At 47.9% G+C, this 22,274-nt stretch overlaps 2 long non-coding RNA genes and 1 pseudogene across 4 annotated transcripts; 1 reads left to right on the top strand and 2 right to left on the bottom strand.

Moving 5' to 3' along the window:
• The window catches only part of LOC118379495 (neuron navigator 3-like), a 276,779-nt pseudogene that overhangs the window by 221,065 nt on the left and 33,440 nt on the right, over window positions 1-22,274 (bottom strand).
• On the bottom strand, window positions 10,026-10,873 carry LOC127926719 (uncharacterized). Of its 3 annotated transcripts, XR_008124933.1 has the most exons (6): window positions 10,782-10,873; window positions 10,642-10,735; window positions 10,548-10,594; window positions 10,454-10,499; window positions 10,175-10,220; window positions 10,048-10,081 (listed from the first exon to the last, which is right to left on the bottom strand). It is a non-coding gene; the product is annotated as an uncharacterized LOC127926719 (long non-coding RNA). The 3 variants fall into 3 exon arrangements; XR_008124932.1 differs by lacking the exons at window positions 10,175-10,220; window positions 10,454-10,499 and having other exon boundaries at window positions 10,026-10,128; XR_008124934.1 differs by lacking the exons at window positions 10,175-10,220; window positions 10,454-10,499 and having other exon boundaries at window positions 10,047-10,081.
• On the top strand, window positions 21,594-22,256 carry LOC127926721 (uncharacterized). The gene is made up of 3 exons (XR_008124936.1): window positions 21,594-21,661; window positions 21,788-21,850; window positions 22,159-22,256. It is a non-coding gene; the product is annotated as an uncharacterized LOC127926721 (long non-coding RNA).

Here is a 22,274-nt window from a genome sequence, read left to right on the forward strand (position 1 = left end):
ACCCAGAGATCGGGAGGCCTGATCGGGTTACATGGCCAGTACAATGGGCTAATGCTGTTATTTATGGCTGGGCCCTAATGTCTCAAGGCTTAGTCGACCGTAGGAGGTCAAAGGTAGAGACAAGTAACTGCAGGGTATGTCTGTCTTGATTGACAGCCTTGTAAACCAACCCTCATCCTCAAGGGTTGAAGAAGGCTGTAGAGGGGAGGGATTCTCTCCTCCTCTCCTTTACACAGAGGAGGAGGGTTGGAGTGATAGAGGGGGAGAGGGATTCTCTCCTCCTTTACACAGAGGAGGAGGTTTGGAGTGATAGAGAGGGAGAGGGATTCTCTCCTCCTTTACACAGAGGAGGAGGGTTGGAGTGATAGAGAGGGAGAGGGATTCTCTCCTCCTCTCCTTTACACAGAGGAGGAGGGTTGAAGAAGGCTGGAGAGGGGGAGGGATTCTCTCCTCCTCTCCTTTACACAGAGGAGGAGGGTTGGAGTGATAGAGAGGGAGAGGGATTCTCTCCTCCTCTCCTTTACACAGATGAGGAGGGTTGGAGTGATAGAGAGGGAGAGGGATTCTCTCCTCCTCTACTTTACACAGAGGAGGAGGGTTGGAGTGATAGAGAGGGGGAGGGATTCTCTCCTCCTCTCCTTTACACAGAGGAGGAGGGTTGGAGTGATAGAGACGGGGAGGGATTCTCTCCTCCTTTACACAGAGGAGGAGGGTTGGAGTGATAGAGAGGGAGAGTGATTCTCTCCTCCTCTCCTTTACACAGAGGAGGAGGGTTGGAGTGATAGAGAGTGAGTGATTCTCTCCTCCTCTCCTTTACACAGAGGAGGAGGGTTGGAGTGATAGAGAGGGAGAGTGATTCTCTCCTCCTCTCCTTTACACAGAGGAGGAGGGTTGGAGTGATAGAGAGGGAGAGTGGTTCTCTCCTCCTCTCCTTTACACAGAGGAGGAGGGTTGGAATGATAGAGAGGGAGAGGGATTCTCTCCTCCTTTACACAGAGGAGAAGGGTTAGAGCGATAGAGAGGAGAGGGATTCTCTCCTCCTCTCCTTTACACAGAGGAGGAGGGTTGGAGCGATAGAGAGGGAGAGGGATTCTCTACTCTCCTTTACACAGAGGAGGAGGGTTAGAGTGATAGAGAGGGAGAGTGATTCTCTCCTCCTCTACTTTACACAGAGGAGGAGGGTTGGAGTGATAGAGAGGGAGAGTGATTCTCTCCTCCTCTCCTTTACACAGAGGAGGAGGGTTGGAGTGATAGAGAGGGAGAGGGATTCTCTCCTCCTCTCCTTTACACAGAGGAGGAGGGTTGGAGTGATAGAGAGGGAGAGGGATTCTCTCCTCCTCTACTTTACACAGAGGAGGAGGGTTGGAGTGATAGAGAGGGAGAGGGATTCTCTCCTCCTCTACTTTACACAGAGGAGGAGGGTTGGAGTGATAGAGAGGGAGAGTGATTCTCTCCTCCTCTACTTTACACAGAGGAGGAGGGTTGGAGTGATAGAGAGGGAGAGGGATTCTCTCCTCCTCTCCTTTACACAGAGGAGGAGGGTTGGAGTGATAGAGAGGGAGAGGGATTCTCTCCTCCTCTACTTTACACAGAGGAGGAGGGTTGGAGTGATAGAGAGGGAGAGGGATTCTCTCCTCCTCTCCTTTACACAGAGGAGGAGGGTTGGAGTGATAGAGAGGGATGTGTCTGACTGGAGACATGGACCGTTTTCCCACTGTTTGCCCTGTGTCTAGACCCACGGTCAACTCAGCAGACCAATAAAAAGGCAGACCATTGTAGTAGCAGAAACAGAGCACAGGTCTAAAAATACTGAAGAAAGGCTGCACTGTGTGGTGGAGGCGGAGCATTGAGGGCATTGAAATACCTCTGTATACGGCTCCAGGGCTCCTCTGACCCTCTTTGCCCCCGCTTAGAGTTCCCTCTCTAACACTGTGACCCTGTGCAGTTAAAGGGAAAGGTTTTGGACTCGGTGGAAGGAAACATGCAATTAGGAATTGTGACCCTTGTGGAATGCACTAGCACACGAACACTTAATTCATTTTGTGTGTGTGTTTGTTGGTGTGTGTGTGTGTGTGTGTGTGTGTGTGTGTGTGTGTGTGTGTGTGTGTGTGTGTGTGTGTGTGTGTGTGTGTGTGTGTGTGTGTGTGTGTTTGTTGTGTGTGTGTGTGTGTGTGTGTGTGTAGGGGGGTAAATACATAAATAAAACATCAATCTGGGGTTTTGATCAAAGTTTTACGGGAATTGTTTGATGTGAGCACGGACGCATATTACAAGAAGTCCAGTGTATTTTAATGCTGATTATGTGTCTGAACCGTTGGCCAGACTTCATCCGTGTCTATGTCTAGAGTGATCAAAGACAATCTCCCAGACCTGCTGCTTTCTTCCCTCTCTGATTAGCCCAGGGAGGAGGCATGACCGCATGCCTCCCCATCCACAGACTTCAATCACATTTACCCAAACCTCCCGTGACCAGTTTATTCCGGTTTGCAGGTTCCTGTTGACCCTTGCCTGTTCCATTGTCCAGTCAAGAGTCTGCAGCCTATCCAGGTGCCCTGCTAGGCTGCTACACACAGTTTGATTGATTTTTCTCCTCTTTAGCTTAAAACTCCACAAGAAATATGGAGCGTCAACAGAGACCCAGCTAAGCAATCTCTCTCAAAACTCCCAGAATACATTACACTGCCAGCCTATCTGTTGAAAGAAGAACTGTCCTCCTCTCCCATACAAACCTAGAAGCTAAAGATCTAGCAGAATGGATACTATAGTAAAGGCCCTATCGGACAGAAATGGTGTGCTTGTGTCACTGTGATGATGAAGGGTAGGCAATCCCAGACTGTAACAGGACAAAACCCCACCGGCTTTAGAAACACACCGTAAGAAAAGTGTAAGCAATAAAGTTAGGCTCACACACCTCTTCCTCCAACATCGCATATCTATGGGTTCATACAGTGGACTGCTGACAGCCTGACAGCATCAAGGCCTAGATATTACCCTTTGCCTCACTGCCTCCCTGCCTCCCTGCCTCCATCCCGCCTTCCCCTTGTAGGTGACTCTGTGTGTGTGTGTGTGTGTGTGTGTGTGTGTGTGTGTGTGTGTGTGTGTGTGTGTGTGTGTGTGTGTGTGTGTGTGTGTGTGTGTGTGTGTGTGTGTGTGTGTGTGTGTGTGTGTGTGTGTGTGTGTGTGTGTGTGTGTGTGTGTGTGTGTGTGTGTGTGTGTGTGTGTGTGTGTGTGTGTGTGTGTGTGTGTGTGTGTTAAATGTAGATTTTGTCCACTGGCCTATACATAATACCCCGTAATTTCAATGTGAATTTATGTTTTTGGAATTTTTTACAAATGGATAAAAACTGAAAAGTTGACATGTCTTGAGTCAATTAGATTTCAACCCCGTGGTTATGGCAAGCCTAAATAAGTTCAGGAGTAAATATTTGCTTAACAAGTCACATAATAAGTTGTATGGACTCACTCTGGGGGCAATAATAATGTTTAACATGATTTTTGAATGACTACCACACACATACAATTACAATTAGCTGTAAGGTAGATGAGAAAAGAAAAAGCAGACTTTGAATATCCCTTTGAACATGGTGAAGTTATTAATTACACTTTGGATGGTGTATCTATACACCCAGTCACTACAAAGATACATGCGTCCTTCCTAACTCAGTTGCCGGAGAGGAAGGAAACCACTCAGGGATTTGATCACGAGGCCAATGGTGACTTTAAAACAGTTACAGAGTATAATGGCTGTGATAGGAGAAAACTGAGGATGGATCAACAACAGTGTAGTTACTCCACAATACTAACCTAAATGACAGAGTATAATGGCTGTGATAGGAGAAAACTGAGGATGGGTCAACAACATTGTAGTTACTCCACAATACTAACCTAAATGACAGAGTGAAAAAGAAAGCCTGTGCAGAATAAAAATATTCCAAAACATGCATAGGTTTGCAAAACGGCACTAGAGCTAAGCACAGGCAAATCCTAGAGGAAAATCTGGTTCAGTCTGTTTTCCAACACACCAACACTGAAAGACAAATTCACCATTCAGCCGGACAATAACCTAAAAGAAGGACAAATACAGTGAAACTATAGATGACACTACCATTCTGCCTCTATAGATGACACTACCATTCTGCCTCTATAGATGACACTACCATTCTGCCTCTATAGATGACACTACCATTCTGCCTCTATAGATGACACCACCATTCTGCCTCTATAGATGACACCACCATTCTGCCTCTATAGATGACACTACCATTCTGCCTCTATAGATGACACCACCATTCTGCCTCTATAGATGACACCACCATTCTGCCTCTATAGATGACACTACCATTCTGCCTCTATAGATGACACTACCATTCTGCCTCTATAGATGACACCACCATTCTGCCTCTATAGATGACACTACCATTCTGCCTCTATAGATGACACTACCATTCTGCCTCTATAGATGACACCACCATTCTGCCTCTATAGATGACACCACCATTCTGCCTCTATAGATGACACTACCATTCTGCCTCTATAGATGACACCACCATTCTGCCTCTATAGATGACACTACCATTCTGCCTCTATAGATGACACTACCATTCTGCCTCTATAGATGACACTACCATTCTGCCTCTATAGATGACACCACCATTCTGCCTCTATAGATGACACCACCATTCTGCCTCTATAGATGACACCACCATTCTGCCTCTATAGATGACACCACCATTCTGCCTCTATAGATGACACTACCATTCTGCCTCTATAGACAACACCACCATTCTGCCTCTATAGATGACACTACCATTCTGCCTCTATAGACAACACCACCATTCTGCCTCTATAGATGACACTACCATTCTGCCTCTATAGACAACACCACCATTCTGCCACAGTGTAAACCATTCTGCCTCTATAGATGACACTACCATTCTGACTGCCTGAGGGACTTATTATCCATCCACTCAATGCTGGCTCATAAATCCACTAATAATTCCTCAAGGAGTCTCAGCACAGAGACATGGGTAGAACGACAGTGTAAATGTCAGAGGAGAGTGTGTGTGTGTGGCATGAAGGAGGAAAAAGTTACTGAAGAGTTGTGACTGCTGCTGAGGGATAATAGACTGTATGAGACCTGGGGGGCACCTCTATTCACATTAGGCTGAGAAAGAGAGAGAGGGAGGAAGGGAGACAGAAAGAGAGCAAAGAGAGAGAGAGGGGGAGAGAGAGAGAGAGAGAGAGAGAGAGAGAGAGGAAGGGAGAAAGAGAGAGAGCACTGTCTCTCTGGAGAGAGAGGGGAGAGAGAGAGAGAGAGAGAGGAAGGGAGAAAGACCAGTCTCTCTGGCCAGAGTGAGGGGAGAGATAGAGAGAGCGTGTGGAGATGAGGAGACCACTGTCTCTCTGGCCAGAGAGGGAGAGAGAGGTGAGGTGTAGTGATGAGAGTATACAGCACCACTGTCTCTCTGGCCAGAGTGAGGGGGAGAGAGAGAGAGAGGTAAGGTGTAGTGATGAGAGTATACCGCACCACAGTCTCTCTGGCCAGAGTGATGAGAGGCACCAGAGAGAGAGAGAGAGGTAAGGTGTAGTGATGAGAGTATACCGCACCACTGTCTCTCTGGCCAGAGTGGGGGAGGGAGAGAGAGAGAGAGAGGTAAGGTGTAGTGATGAGAGTATACCGCACCACTGTCTCTCTGGCCAGAGTGAGGGGGAGAGAGAGAGAGGTAAGGTGTAGTGATGAGAGTATACCGCACCACTGTCTCTCTGGCCAGAGTGAGGGGGAGAGAGAGAGAGAGAGAGAGGTAAGGTGTAGTGATGAGAGTATACCGCACCACTGTCTCTCTGGCCAGAGTGAGGGGGAGAGAGAGAGAGAGGTAAGGTGTAGTGATGAGAGTATACCGCACCACTGTCTCTCTGGCCAGAGTGAGGGGGATGGGAAGCGTTAAATGCCAGGAGAAATGAGTCTTCCTGATGGTGCTGAATAACAAGTACCATGGCACCGACTGCAGCTTGTTTCCCAAATGGCACCCTATTCCCTATAGCATGCATAGGGCTCTGGTCAAAAGTAGAGCACTATGTAGGGAATAGGGTGGCATTTGGGACTCAGGTCTCCCCTGCCCTGGAGTGGGATGGTTCTGGGACTGGTGAGGGAATGAGGGAGGGAGGGTTCACAGCTCACAGTGTCTCTGAGTCTCCCTTTGATCCTTTAGCTAAGCTGAGCTGAGCGCTCCTCCTTTTTCCAGTTCTCTCTATCCCTCCTCTCCCCCTGCTCCTCTTCTGCCTCCTCCTCCCACTCCCCGGCTACCCTCCTCCTCTCCACCTCTTCTATATTCTTTGTCTATCCCTCCTCTCCCCCTGCTCCTCTTCTGCCTCCTCCTCCCACTCCCCGGCTACCCTCCTCCTCTCCACCTCTTCTATATTCTTTGTCTATCCCTCTTCTCCTCCGTCTTTCCTTCTCTATATGTTCCTGTATATTAACTCTCTACTTGTCTTCCCTCTCCTCCTCATCCTCTTCTTCCAACTCCCTCTCCTCCTCATCCTCTATGTTCTACTCCCTCTCTTGCTCATCCTCTTCTTCCTAATCCCTCTCCTCCTCAACCTCTTTGTCCTACTTCCTCTCCTCTTCTTCCTACTCCCTCTCATCTTCCTACTCCCTCTCCTCCTCATCCTCCTCTTCCTACTCCCTCACCTCCTTATTCTCTCTCTCCTTTTCCTTGTCTTTCACTAGAAAGACAGTGATCTCAAAGCCAGGCTGCACGGAGTATGGAGAAGGAGGGAGAAGTGAGGAGGGAGTGAGAGGAGGGAGAGGTGAGGGAGGGGAGTGAGAGGAGGGAGAGGTGATGAGGGAGTGAGAGGAGGGAGAGGTGAGGAGGGAGTGAGAGGGAGGGAGAGGTGAGGGGAGGGAGTGAGAGGAGGGAGTGAGAGGAGGGAGAGGTGATGAGGGGAGTGAGAGGAGGGAGAGGTGAGGAGGGAGTGAGAGGAGGGAGAGGTGAGGAGGGAGGAGAGGAGGGAGTGAGAGGAGGGAGAGGTGAGGAGGGAGAGGCGAGGAGGGAGTGAGAGCAGGGAGAGGTGAGGGAGGGGAGTGAGAGGAGGGAGAGGTGAGGAGGGAGTGAGAGGAGGGAGAGGTGAGGAGGGAGTGAGAGGAAGGAGTGCAGTCTGGTCTGCAGTCTGGGAGCCATGATGAGAGAATCAGGTGTTGCATCGTCTTCGGTGACATAATGTGATAGAAAAGCAAGGTTCATCCTAGGGCTGGCCCTCAGAGCGGCGCAGGCGGGATCCTGCCTGCCCTGTCTGCATCGATATGGCACCCTATTCCCTACACTGTGCACTACTTTTGATCAGAGTCCTATGGGCCCTCATCAAAAGTAGTGCACTACATAGGGAACAGGGTGCCATTTGGGACATAGACGTGGTCTGTCTGGGAGAAATAGATTTTCCAGGGGCTTGGTTTCTTTAGGGCATAAAAAAAAGGGGGCAACGAACAGGAGAAGGGTTATTTCCAAGTACGTGTTTCTGATTTAGCATCTCAATATGTGGCACGTGGAGTCAGGGTATTACGGTGTAGAAGGGAGGATTCTCACTAACATTCAGCTAGAACTCTCTAACTGTCAGGGTTCTTTTCTCTACGACGGGGTCCCTGATATTGGTAGATGTGATGTACACCGTGTATTGACTGACTCGCACTCTAGCTTCTTTAATACTCTCCTAGGGAACAGGGATCTTCAATCAGTCAGGCTGAGTCTGTGTCAGCATCCCAAATTACACCCTAGTCCTTATGCAGTGCACTACTTCTGATGAGGGCCCATAGGGCTCCCATAGGGCTCTGGGCAAAAGTAGTATACTTTGTAGGGAATAGGGGGCCATATGGAACTCACATTCTGTCTGAATGCTACCAGTGTGTTTCTGTGCCTCTGCTAGCGTGGGTGGAAATAGGGCTGTGACTGGGTTCTGCTGTGACCAGTGGCTCGCTACCCAACAGTGCATCCTAATAGCCATGACGTGTGGGTCACAATCTACAAAGAGAGGCATCGTGTGGTTGACTAGCTGTAGAGCAGGGAAAAACACATTCATGACGACGGGCTATAACTGGCTATAAAGGAGGGTACCCTAGTAAGGACTGACGCCTTTACTCGCTAGCTAGATTGACTGCAATGACATGGGTGTAAATGTAGGGTGATTAAGTGAAAATAGTAGTGGAATGAGGTTGCATTGATAGGAGATGTCTTTCTCAGCTATGAGAAAAGAGGAAGCGGTTGTCTACGGTGCATTTTTGTTTCTACACTATTAAACATGTTTTGTAACACCAACACCTTGGATAAAGTCTTTCAGAGTCCCACTTGGCCTATGTCATAACTCTCCGTCCCTGGCAATAGATAACAGTAAAACTCCAGCCAACATATTTAAAAAGGTTAAAGGTGAATTCAAATCTCCCAGCGTTCCCTTCCGCCATCTTTCTTTTAACCGTGTAAATCACTCTCTTCGTTTCCCTCTTTATTAATTAGTATTCTGTATTCTCCGACCTCTACCTCCGTCTCCCCCTCTGTTTCTGTCTCTCCTCTCTGCCGTCCACCATCTGAGGTCACTCCGACCTCTCCACCGGGTGATGAGCCGAAGGGTTTCAAACCTTTTTTGAACACGCGTGCTTTGGCCGCTCCAGAATCATTCATCAGACATAAATCAGAGCTGCTTTGAAGGGGTTTAAAAACATATATTTTAAGAGCCTGATGATTTTCAGAGAAGAGCCACCAACCACTAATTATCACCAAACCTAGAAACGTTCCATGTCGTAAAGCAGACGCAAAGCCCCTTCAGACATTTTTCTCTCAGAAAATGACACTAAATCACCAAACGACGACCATCGACGTTACATTCCCTCGCTGGCCCAAGTTATGAGTCATTTTGACCGATAAAAAAAAATGCTAATCCGGGGAATGCTTTGTAAATGATACAGTCCTCTGGAATAAAGGTTTTAAATCTATACAGCCCTGAAATATTAAACCCGCTCCGTTGGTTTCTGTGGTCCCTGTCAGTCATTCTTCCCCCAGTGGGGAGAAAGTGATATTTTGCTGCCGCAGGGGGAATGACCCTTTCACCACAAAACTCATCTTACCCCTGTAATACAGAGGATTTTCCAAAGAGAGAGAAAGAAAGAGAGGGGGGAGAAAGGAGTGAGCGAGTGAAAGGGGAGGGAAAGAATAAGAGAGAGAGATGATAGATGGTAAATAGAGAGAAAGAGAGAGAGAAGACATACACCCCTCTGAGCCAACCAGAAGACATGGGCCTGAGTGCCTGAACAGTCACAGAAGACCAGAGCGACAGCATGAAGAGACAACTGGAGCCTCTCTGTGATATTTTGCTCTCCTCTTGTTGGAGATGGCTGGCTCTACTTGAAGAGTGATGTGATATCAGGCTGTACGCTACAGTCCTCTCTCCTCTTGTTGGAGATGGCTGGCTCTACTTGAAGAGTGACGTGATATCAGGCTGTACGCTACAGTCCTCTCTCCTCTTGTTGGGGACGGCTGGCTCTACTTGAAGAGTGACGTGATATCAGGATTTATGCAACAGGATGACATGCCAATGGTAACACCTGCAGTATTGTCTTCTGCTTTGATAGCACATTCACTATGTCTTCCTCACACGTGCAGACACTACGGCTTCTACTTGGACTTTTCCAGAGGGTCAGCAAGTTCTCATATACTCACAGACCTTGATCTAGACCTCCAGTTACTTGACAGATAACGCCCCACAGACTGACCTGATCTAGACCCCCAGTTACACACAGATAACTGGCCCCCAGACTGACCTGATCTAGACCCCCAGTTACACACAGATAACTCTCCCCAGACTGACCTGATCTAGACCCCCACTTACACACAGATAACGCCCACAGACTGACCTGATCTAGACCCCCAGTTACACACAGATAACGCCCCCAGACTGACCTGATCTAGATGCCCCAGTTACACACAGATAACGCCCCCAGACTGGCCTGATCTAGAGCCCCAGTTACACACAGACAACGCCCCCAGACTGACCTGATCTAGACCCCCAGTTACACACAGATAACGCCCCACAGACTGACCTGATCTAGACCTCCAGTTACACACAGATAACGCCCCACAGACTGACCTGATCTAGACCCCCAGTTACACACAGATAACGCCCCCAAACTGACCTGATCTAGACCCCCAGTTACACACAGATAACGCCCCCAGACTGACCTGATCTAGACCCCCAATTACACACAGATAACGCCCACAGACTGACCTGATAATAATAATAATATATGCCATTTAGCAGACGCTTTTATCCAAAGCGACTTACAGTCATGTGTGCATACATTCTACGTATGGGTGGTCCCGGGGATCGAACCCACTACCCTGGCGTTACAAGCCCCATGACTACCAACTGAGCTAGAGCCCCAGTTACACACAGATAACGCCCCCAGACTGACCTGATCTAGACCCCCAGTTACACACAGATAACGCCCCCAGACTGGCCTGATCTAGAGCCCCAGTTACACACAGATAACGCCCCCACAGACTGACCTGATCTAGAGCCCCAGTTACACACAGATAACGCCCCACAGACTGACCTGATCTAGAGCCCCAGTTACACACAGATAACGCCCAACAGACTGACCTGATCTAGAGCCCCAGTTACACACAGATAACGCCCCACAGACTGACCTGATCTAGAGCCCCAGTTACACACAGATAACGCCCCACAGACTGACCTGATCTAGACCCCCAGTTACACACAGATAACGCCCACAGACTGACCTGATCTAGAGCCCCAGTTACACACAGATAACGCCCCACAGACTGACCTGATCTAGAGCCCCAGTTACACACAGATAACGCCCCACAGACTGCACCATTAGTCAGCACATAAACAAGACGTCACTGCTGGGAAAAGGACCAGGTCCCACTGCACTCACTCCCATATATGGAGTTACCATACACAGCAGAATAGTTTACTGCTGCAGCCATTATAAACAAATACCTCATAGTAGGCTGGCTAGACCCCAGTGAAGACCAACATCGATGTCCCTTTGACAAGGCATTCAACTTTCACACCTTACCCTGCCATACCGGTCACGTCACTGTAACACATCTCATCTCTCCCACTGAGATTATCTGACGTCGCACACATTCACAACTTAAAGGGGTATTTCACCCAAACTACAAAAATAACATTTGTGTTTCCTTACCCTGTAAGACAGTGATCCATGCTTTGGTTTAGTTATTGGTTGTTAACCAATGTGTCATTGTGTAATGAGGGTGCACTATCCCTTCAACAGGCTTGATGGGAAGTGGTTTAGCTCATAACACCGCTAATGCTTTACTACTGCTGCTGGTTCCCACACCCAGAGAGTGACTCCACAGGGGTCAAATAAATAATGATCCCCCTTCTACAAACACACCAGGTATGTGGCCTTGGGTAAAGCCCTCCTAGTAAACACTGTCCGTATCTCTAACTCACTCCCCACAGCTAATAACCCTCTGTCTGTAGGAATGACTTGACCATCCATCCTCTCTTGGAGGACAGGCTGCCATTCTGCCCTTTTCCTTTTTAACCCATTCAACACTCAAAGGACTTTTCAATGAAGCAGCTGCCGTCCTCGAAGACTCAACTTTCACCCAAGTTGTCCGTCTACAGTCCTATTCAGTGGGTTTGACCTGGTTACAGAGATATAAAGGAGATCCCTGGCCTTCCAATGAGCTCTGTAGCAGGGTTGAGCAACACTCAGTAGATACACTCATTAGATATACCCTCATCATGATGGCTCTGAATGGCAACATCATGGTCTGGAAGGTTCCTTTCCGCGCTACTCGCTCCCACCCTGACAAGCCTGTTGATTCCTAGGTGTTTAAGAGAGAGAGGCGGGGTGGTCTCTTTGGGAGAGACCTCCTCCGGGAAACGTTTTATTTATTCCACCTCCGCAGAGGTATATGGAGGGTAGAGGGACCGCCCACCACTCTGTGGACCCTCGAGGGGCCCCTGAAACCTGTGGCCCTTGAAAACTGTACTTAAAATGCGACGCAACTAGGGCCAGAAAAAGCACTTCAAAGTCCCTTTTAAACGCCAATCCCATTGACTTTATGGAACGGCCGTGGAAAAGGAATGAAATGTGAGTTGTAGTGTATATATTGACATTGCTGTGGAATATGTCTAATGTGTTTGGCTTGTGCTCGTGAAAGGGCCCTGTGCAAAAAGTTATATTTAGGCTCCTGAGCTCAACAGTCAACCCACCAGCTGGTATTTGTATTTGTGACAAGAGGATACGGCTCTCTGGGGAATTCGGAGCGCGAGCGAGAGCACGTGTCAGCGTATGAGCGAGAGATGACAATCACGCCTGTGAACAAACAACCTCAGACGGGCCGGTAAACACAATTAGGGAGCGATGAACGACGGATGACGCTAGCTGTAATTGTCAAACGTCATTAGAGCTGGAGAGCAACAGGAGAGTAACTATTTCCCTGAGTGTGATTTCCTTCAGTATAGCACTATAAACACATGAATACAGCATAACATTCCCTGCAATGTGATTCCTTCAAACAAAAGGACCATTCCTGGAGTGCACTAGTTTGTTGGCAGTGGAGTGTCTGTACTACAGTGCACTATCAAGCACATCACCATGCTGCAGTGTCCCTAGCACTTTAACGCACCCTATTCACCTGTCAACGATGTCGTACCCTCTCCACTTCTCCTCTTATCCCTCATCACACACCTTGACTCCTCCACAACTCAACACACAGCCCCCACTGTTTTACTGGGCCCTTGATATCTTGGGTTATCTCTCAACAACCAGGCACGGCTAATTGAATACAGAGCCGGGAGGAGATAGGAATCTGTTCAGTGTGTCAGTGGATTAGTAGGGCCTTGATACTGTCACCACGGTAACTGAGTAGGAGGAGCAGGAGGAGGAGACGTAGTTCCTTCCCCGGCTTATCCTTAATGACCCGGGTGCATCACCACTCAGTAACATCCCACAGATAACGCTTCCTTCCTGCCTGCCATCTCCCAGGATCTTTGTAACCGGGAGGGGGATTAGATCATAAGATGTTTGCGAACCCGACCGTACACACTCTCTTTCATAATTATTTACTCCTTTTGTTTATTTCTTCTGGTCTATTTGTTGTCATTTGTCATTCTGGCTTTCGTTTTTTGTCTTCATTTTCTCCCTCTGTCTCTTTTCCACACAAGAAACAAGCATCTGTCTCCCAGCCGCAGCCATCTACGCATTGTCAGTATCAGCGTGCCAAAGACCTTGAGAGCCCCGTACAACTTTGACACAACTTTTCTGCCGCAAAGTCGTGTTGCTTGCTGAGCGGGAGACCTTGAGCTGTGCTGTGGTGAGACGACACAGCCTCCTCCTCAGAGGTTTCTGCCTGGACCAGGTTGGGCACGGCGTGTTCCTGTCTGGGCCCTGAGCTGACCGTAACACAACCACACAGTTATTCAGCCATTGGGAGCTGAAACAGTGTCCTGGAAGTGTCCACATGGTGTCCATCAGAACCCTTGGGAAAGAGGAGATATACTGGCAAAACCCTCATCCTCTAACTTTAATCTTGATCAAACTTCCCTTCTCCGAGCCTTTCCGTTCACATGACCTCAGCTAGCTCCCACTGATAGTTTCTTGAATATCTTCTTCATCCTCCTACTCATCCTCCTGCTCCTAGAATGTGGTGAAAGCTCTATGTTCTGGGAAACTACAACACAGGCCTCAGAGAAGGGTTTTCTGGCTTGGCACTCCACACTACGGAAGGATTTAAAGTGAGAGAGCACAACAGGGTTACACTGACCACAGGGATTATGGGGGATGAAGGCTGTTTCTTTCTCTGTTGTAACCCTGATTTGTAGTCTTTACGGAACCACAAGCTATGCTGATAGGATTGTTTTCAGTCATTCAATCACACTGTATTTATAGAGCACATGTCTTACAGGGGAGGCATTTCCAAGAGTTGTCTAAACATACACATGCTGATGCTACAAACACTGTAATACCATTGTGTTTGACAGGCAGCCTAAATACACAACTGACCCAAGATCAGCGTCTATGAGCAACTTCAACCTACACCGTGACCGTACAATCCTCACTGATTCCTCAGGTTCTCTTACAGTCACCCACCTTTGGGCAACATTGGGTTGTTACCATGAGAACATAGAAACTACTAAACCCACAAACAACGTGGGCTCTAAGGCACTGCATCTCAGTGCTAGAGGCATCACTACACTACATACACCCTGGTTCGAATCCAGGCTGTATCACAAGCGGCTGTGATTGGGAGTCCCATAGAGTGGTGCACAGTTGGCCCAGTGTTGGCCGGTGTAGGTCGTCATTGTAAATAAGAATGTGTTCTAAAATAAAGGTTAAACATGATTCATTTGATTTAAAACATGAAAAGGCAACAGTGTGAGCTGGAGTCCTTCCAAACAGGTACTGGACCAGATCCCAGCAGCAGGTTCTAGCTGAAGCATACCGTGTTTTTATGGTTAATGTATTATCTCATCTGCCCAGGTTATCAGTGGCTTTCCTATCTGACTCTGAGAGAGATAAATGTGTCTGTCTGGAGGAAGTGTTTGTCTGCCTCCAAAATGGCACACCCTATATAGTTCACTACTTTTGACCAGGGCCCATGAGGACATAGTGACTATGTAGGGAATAGGGTGTCATTTGTGACACAGCCCTAGTCTTCTCAGGCTGAGGATCAGGGCTCTCCAGCCACGGTATAGACTTCAAACACACAGGCCTCAGATCAGCGTTAGGGGATTGACAGATATGGATGACGGGGTGTATTGTTCCAGGGCAAGACTCTGCAGGTGTCTCTCCAAGGAACCCAACCCCACTGCTGGAGGACACTTCAGAGGAGAGGGTCTGTCATAGGGCATGTCAACGTATACGTTTCCATGACTATACACACACAAACACATATATACAACACACTTTAGGCAACTATATACACATGCCACCACATGCACACACTAGATTTCTCATCCACACAAACATGCACACGCACGGATGGAAGCAGGCCCGCACACTCAGAAACCCCCACATATGTACACACACACAGAACAGATACCCAATGTTGACATCTTTTCTATTCAGGATGTATTTTGTTTCATCTGCTAGAACAGACTTTACTGTCTTCCAAAGAGAAAGGCCGGTATTCAACATCTCACATCTCTCAGGTAGCATCAAAGTGTCTTCCTGCAGGGCTGGATCAAACAGGAACACTCGGCAGCCCTCAGTCTGTAAGTCTACGGTACCATAACAGCACTATGGCTGAAACTCAAGAGCAAGAACACCGAACGTGATGAAGTTAAAGTGAGGTTGATCTGATATATCGTAGTAGTTCATATTTCCAAAGTACTTGTGGCTTTTTGCTTTGATGTTGAATTATCTAAAACTATGAAGGTATCAACGTTTTCTATGTGGCCTCTGCAACGGGTAGGTATTTACCCAGGCCAGTGAATGGGTAGGTATTTACCCAGGCCAGTGAATGGGTAGGTATTTACCCAGGCCAGTGAATGGGTAGGTATTTACCCAGGCCAGTGAATGGGTAGGTATTTAGCCAGGCCAGTGAATGGGTAGGTATTTACCCAGGCCAGTGAATGGGTAGGTATTTAGCCAGGCCAGTGAATGGGTAGGTATTTACCCAGGCCAGTGAATGGGTAGGTTTTACCCAGGCCAGTGAATGGGTAGGTATTTACCCAGGCCAGTGAATGGGTAGGTTTTTACCCAGGCCAGTGAATGGGTAGGTATTTAACCAGGCCAGTGAATGGGTAGGTATTTACCCAGGCCAGTGAATGGGTAGGTATTTACCCAGGCCAGTGAATGGGTAGGTATTTAACCAGGCCAGTGAATGGATAGGTATTTACCCAGGCCAGTGAATGGGTAGGTATTTAACCAGGCCAGTGAATGGGTAGGTATTTACCCAGGCCAGTGAATGGGTAGGTATTTAACCAGGCCAGTGAATGGATAGGTATTTACCCAGGCCAGTGAATGGGTAGGTATTTAACCAGGCCAGTGAATGGGTAGGTATTTACCCAGGCCAGTGAATGGGTAGGTATTTACCCAGGCCAGTGAATGGATAGGTATTTAACCAGGCCAGTGAATGGGTAGGTTTTACCCAGGCCAGTGAATGGGTAGGTTTTACCCAGGCAAGTGAATGGGTAGATATTTACCCAGGCCAGTCAATGGGTAGATGTTTAACAAGGCCAGTCAATGGGTAGGTGTTTAACCAGGCCAGTCAATGGGTAGGTGTTTACCCAGGCCAGTCAATGGGTAGGTGTTTAACCAGGCCAGTCAATGGGTAGGTGATTACCCAGGCCAGTCAATGGGTAGGTGATTAACCAGGCCAGTCAATGGGTAGGTGATTACCCAGGCCAGTCAATGGGTAGGTGATTAACCAGGCCAGTCAATGGGTAGGTGTTTACCCAGGCCAGTCAATGGGTAGGTGTTTAACCAGGCCAGTCAATGGGTAGGTGATTACCCAGGCCAGTCAATGGGTAGGTGATTAACCAGGCCAGTCAATGGGTAGGTGTTTATCCAGGCCAGTCAATGGGTAGGTGATTAACCAGGCCAGTCAATGGGTAGGTGATTACCCAGGCCAGTCAATGGGTAGGTGATTAACCAGGCCAGTCAATGCGTAGGTGATTAACCAGGCCAGTCAATGGGTAGGTGATTAACCAGGCCAGTCAATGGGTAGGTGATTAACCAGGCCAGTCAATGGGTAGGTGATTAACCAGGCCAGTCAATGGGTAGGTGATTACCCAGGCCAGTCAATGGGTAGGTGATTAACCAGGCCAGTCAATGGGTAGGTGATTACCCAGGCCAGTCAATGGGTAGGTGATTACCCAGGCCAGTCAATGGGTAGGTGATTACCAGGCCAGTCAATGGGTAGGTGTTTACCCAGGTGATTACCCAGGCCAGTCAATGGGTAGGTGATTACCCAGGCCAGTCAATGGTAGGTGATTACCCAGGTGATTATCCAGGCCAGTCAATGGGTAGGTGTTTAACAAGGCCAGTCAATGGGTAGGTGATTAACCAGGCCAGTCAATGGTTTAGGTGATTAACCAGGCCAGTCAATGGGTAGGTGATTACCCAGGCCAGTCAATGGTAGGTGATTAACCAGGCCAGTCAAGGTGATTAGGCCCAGGCCAGTCAATGGGTAGGTGTTTACCCCAGGCCAGTCAATGGGTAGGTGTTTACCCAGGCCAGTCAATGGGAGCTGTTTACCCAGGCCAGTCAATGGGTAGGTGTTTAACAAGGCCAGTCAATGGGTAGGTGTTTGAACCAGGCCAGTCAATGGGTAGGTGTTTACCCAGGTGATTACCCAGGCCAGTCAATGGTTAGGTGATTAGGTGATTACCCAGGCCAGTCAATGGGTAGGTGATTAACCAGGCCATTAGGTGTTTAACCAGGCCAGTCAGGTGTTTAACCAGGCCAGTCAATGGGTAGGTGATTAACCAGGCCAGTCAATGCGTAGGTGATTACCCAGGCCAGTCAATGCGTAGGTGTTTACCAAGGCCAGTCAATGGGTAGGTGTTTACCCAGGCGATTACCCAGGCCAGTCAATGGGTAGGTGTTTACCCAGGCCAGTCAATGGGTAGCTGTTTACCCAGGCCAGTCAATGGGTAGGTGTTTACCAAGGCCAGTCAATGGGTAGGTGTTTACCCAGGTGATTACCCAGGCCAGTCAATGGGTAGGTGTTTACCCAGGTGATTACCCAGGCCAGTCAATGGTTAGGTGATTACCCAGGTGATTACCCAGGCCAGTCAATGGGTAGGTGATTACCCAGGCCAGTCAATGGGTAGGTGTTTACCCAGGTGATTACCCAGGCCAGTCAATGGGTAGGTGTTTACCCAGGTGATTACCCAGGCCAGTGATTACCCAGGCCAGTCAATGGGTAGGTGTTTACCCAGGTGATTACCCAGGCCAGTCAATGGGTAGGTGATTTACCCAGGCCAGTCAATGGGTAGGTGATTACCCAGGCCAGTCAATGGTAGGTGTTTACCAAGGCCAGTCAATGGGTAGGTGTTTACCCAGGTGATTACCCAGGCCAGTCAATGGGTAGGTGTTTACCCAGGCCAGTCAATGGGTAGGTGTTTACCCAGGCCAGTCAATGGGTAGGTGTTTACCCAGGTGATTACCCAGGCCAGTCACCCAGGTGATTACCCAGGCCAGTCAATGGGTAGGTGATTACCCAGGTGATTACCCAGGCCAGTCAATGGGTAGGTGTTTACCCAGGCCAGTCAATGGGTAGGTGATTACCCAGGCCAGTCAATGGGTAGGTGTTTAACCAGGCCAGTCAATGGGTAGGTGATTACCCAGGCCAGTCAATGGGTAGGTGATTAACCAGGCCAGTCAATGGGTAGGTGATTACCCAGGCCAGTCAATGCGTAGGTGTGTACCAAGGCCAGTCAATGGGTAGGTGTTTACCCAGGCGATTACCCAGGCCAGGCAATGGGTAGGTGTTTACCCAGGCCAGTCAATGGGTAGGTGTTTACCCAGGCCAGTCAATGGGTAGGTGTTTACAGGCCAGTCAGTGATTACCCAGGCCAGTCAATGGGTAGGTGGTGTCAATTTAGGTGATTAACCAGCCAGTCAATGGTAGGTGATTTACCCAGGTGATTACCCAGGCCAGTCAATGGGTAGTGTGATTTACAGTCCAGGTGATTACCCAGGCCAGTCAATGGGTAGGTGTTTACCCAGGTGATTACCCAGGCCAGTCAATGGGTAGGTGTTTACCCAGGTGATTACCCAGGCCAGTCAATGGTTAGGTGATTACCCAGGTGATTACCCAGGCCAGTCAATGGGTAGGTGATTACCCAGGTGATTACCCATGCCAGTCAATGGGTAGGTGTTTACCCAGGCCAGTCAATGGGTAGGTGTTTACCCAGGTGATTACCCAGGCCAGTCAATGGGTAGGTGTTTACCCAGGTGATTACCCAGGCCAGTCAATGGGTAGGTGTTTACCCAGGTGATTACCCAGGCCAGTCAATGGGTAGGTGTTTACCCAGGTGATTACCCAGTCCAATTTAAGCTTGACTCAGATGAAAAGGTACAGGATTTAATAGATCCTAATGAAATACTTCACACTTGGACTAAGTCACCAGAAATAATTTTTCCTCCTTGATTCTCCCAGCTAGCAGATTTTCTTTCACGTTACGTTACCATGGAGATCTAATCAGTCAGACCAAACTTCGAGAGGAAACAGGGATGAATTATAACCCCCAGCCTCTGCTGTGCTCATTTCTATCTCCCAAATGACAGCCGATTCCCTTTATAGTGCACTACTTTTGACCAGGGCTTTAAAGGGAACAGGGTGCCATTTGGGATACAGACAAAGACTCTGTGTTCCTGGTCAGATGTTGGAGGTGAACAGCACATCGCGGTCGACAAGGCAATGTCATCGGCCTGGCACTGGGAAGTTGTTCATGTCCAACCTGCTGTGTCTGGCCATGGGCTGGTAGATCAAAGGACAACAGTTATCACCTGACTGAAGTGCAGAGAGAGAGTCTCACACACACACACACACACACACACACACACACACACACACACACACACACACACACACACACACACACACACACACACACACACACACACACACACACACACACACACACATACATACATACACATACACACACATACATACATACATACATACATACATACATACATACATACATACACACACACACACACACACATACATACATACACACACACACACACACACACACACACACACACACAGTTTTGCCACCATGACTTCACTGTGTGACCAAAGTAAAGTCTGTCATAGTCTTTTCATTCAGTGGTGAATCAGCACTAACATGACTAAAAATGGCCAACAAGGCTTTTATGAGACTCCAGTGGACGGTGTCATCTACAGTGACACATGTGTTGTTGTTTAGGCTCTGTACTCCAGCACTTTGTACTCCAGCACTTTGGATTTTAAATGATACAATGACTACGAGGTTAAAGTGCAGACACTTCTACATGAATGTGGAGGCTACCATGATTACGCATAGTCCTCAATGAATTGTGAATAATGATGATTGAGAAAATTAGACACACAAATATCATACCCCCAAGACATGCAAGGGGGCGGCAGGGTAGCCTTGTGGTTAGAGTGTTGGACTAGTAACCGAAAGGTTGCAAGTTCAAATCCCTGAGCTGACAAGGTACAAATATGTCGTTCTACCCCTGAACAGGCAGTTAACCCACTGTTCCTAGGCCGTCATTGAAAATAAGAATTTGTTCTTAACTGACTTTCCTAGTTAAATAAAGGTAAAATGTTAAAAAAATAAAATAATTAAACCTCGCACCATTACATTAACAGGGGAGGTGAACATTTTCTTGGGGTTATGATACTTGTGCATTTGTAACTTTCTCAGTCATTTACATTTGAGTCATTCAGCAGTTGCCATTATCCAGAGCGACTTAGTTAGTTCATTCATCTTAAAATAGCGAGGTGAGACAACCACATATCACAGGTAGAGAAAGTACATTTTCCCTCAACAATGTAGCTCAGTAGAGTCAGAGTTGGGGGGGTCAAGTGCTGGTTAGAGGAGGGGGAGGGGGTGTCAGGTGCTGGTTAGAGGAGGGGGGAGTGTCAGGTGCTGGTTAGAGGGGGGGTCAGGTGCTGGTTAGAGGAGGGGGTCAGGTGCTGGTTACGTGTTATTTTATATTACCCCCCAGAAAATATTTACAGTTAATACATGTTTTATTTTATTATTATGTCTTATTATTATTCACAATTCATTCAGGACTATCTGTAATCATGGTAGCATTCACATTCATATAGAAGTGTTTAGAAACATTATATTCCTATTTACAATAAACGTGACTCCAAAATGACTCAGTACATTATTTATCCTTCACTTCTTTTGAGCACAAAATAATCAGAAACACAATCTAAACAAATAGCAGATGCATCCAACCAGTTTGTAGAGTCACAAGGTGGATGTAAACATTGTGTTCTGGGAATATGTGAACAAATACTAATCACTTGACTACTTTAATATAACATAAGTCAATTTGTTCCAATACATTTGGTCCCTTAAAATGGAGGGACGATGTACAAAAAGTGCTGTAATTTGTAACGGTTCACCGATATGAATGAAAATACCCTCAAATGAAAGCTGACAGTCTGCACATTTAACCTTGGTGTCATTGTGTCATAAATCCAAAGTGTTTGAGTAAAGAGCCAGAACAACATGTGCTGCTGTCCTAATGCTTTTGGAGCTCACTGTACTTCGTCTCACGAGCATGTAGCCTAATAGTCTAATGACGACTACACTCAATATACAAAAATGCTTTCATGGATTGAACTAAGAATCTAATTATTTGATGGAGGGAACTGGCCTTGCTCTAGGTTAATAGTGGATGGATCTGGCCTTGCTCTAGGTTAATGGTGGAGGGTTCTGGCCTTGCTCTAGGTTAATGGTGGAGGGTTCTGGCCTTGCTCTAGGTTAATGGTGAGGGATCTGGCCTTGCTCTAGGTTAATAGTGGATGGATCTGGCCTTGCTCTAGGTTAATGGTGGAGGGTTCTGGCCTTCTGGCCTTGCTCTAGGTTAATGGTGGAGGGATCTGGCCTTGCTCTAGGTTAATGGTGGAGGGTTCTGGCCTTGCTCTAGGTTAATGGTGGGGGGTTCTGGCCTTGCTCTAGGTTAATGGTGGAGGGATCTGGCCTTGCTCTAGGTTAATGGTGAGGGAACTGGCCTTGCTCTAGGTTAATGGTGAGGGATCTGGCCTTGCTCTAGGTTAATGGTGAGGGATCTGGCCTTGCTCTAGGTTAATGGTGGAGGGATCTGGCCTTGCTCTAGGTTAATGGTGAGGGAACTGGCCTTGCTCTAGGTTAATGGTGGAGTTAATGGAACTGGCCTTGCTCTAGGTTAATGGTGGAGGGATCTGGCCTTGCTCTAGGTTAATGGTGGAGGGTTCTGGCCTTGCTCTAGGTTAATGGTGGAGGGTTCTGGCCTTGCTCTAGGTTAATGGTGGAGGGTTCTGGCCTTGCTCTAGGTTAATGGCCTTGTAGGTTAATGGGGTTCTGGCCTTGCTCTAGGTTAATGGTGGAGGGTTCTGGCCTTGCTCTAGGTTAATGCCTTGTGGAGTGGATCTGGCCTTGCTCTAGGTTAATGGTGGAGGGTTCTGGCCTTGCTCTAGGTTAATGGTGGAGGGATCTGGCCTTGCTCTAGGTTAATGGTGGAGGGTTCTGTCCTTGCTCTAGGTTAATGGTGGAGGGATCTG

Source organism: Oncorhynchus keta, unplaced genomic scaffold (assembly GCF_023373465.1).
Source record: "Oncorhynchus keta strain PuntledgeMale-10-30-2019 unplaced genomic scaffold, Oket_V2 Un_contig_8101_pilon_pilon, whole genome shotgun sequence".
NCBI classification, from domain to species: domain Eukaryota; kingdom Metazoa; phylum Chordata; class Actinopteri; order Salmoniformes; family Salmonidae; genus Oncorhynchus; species Oncorhynchus keta.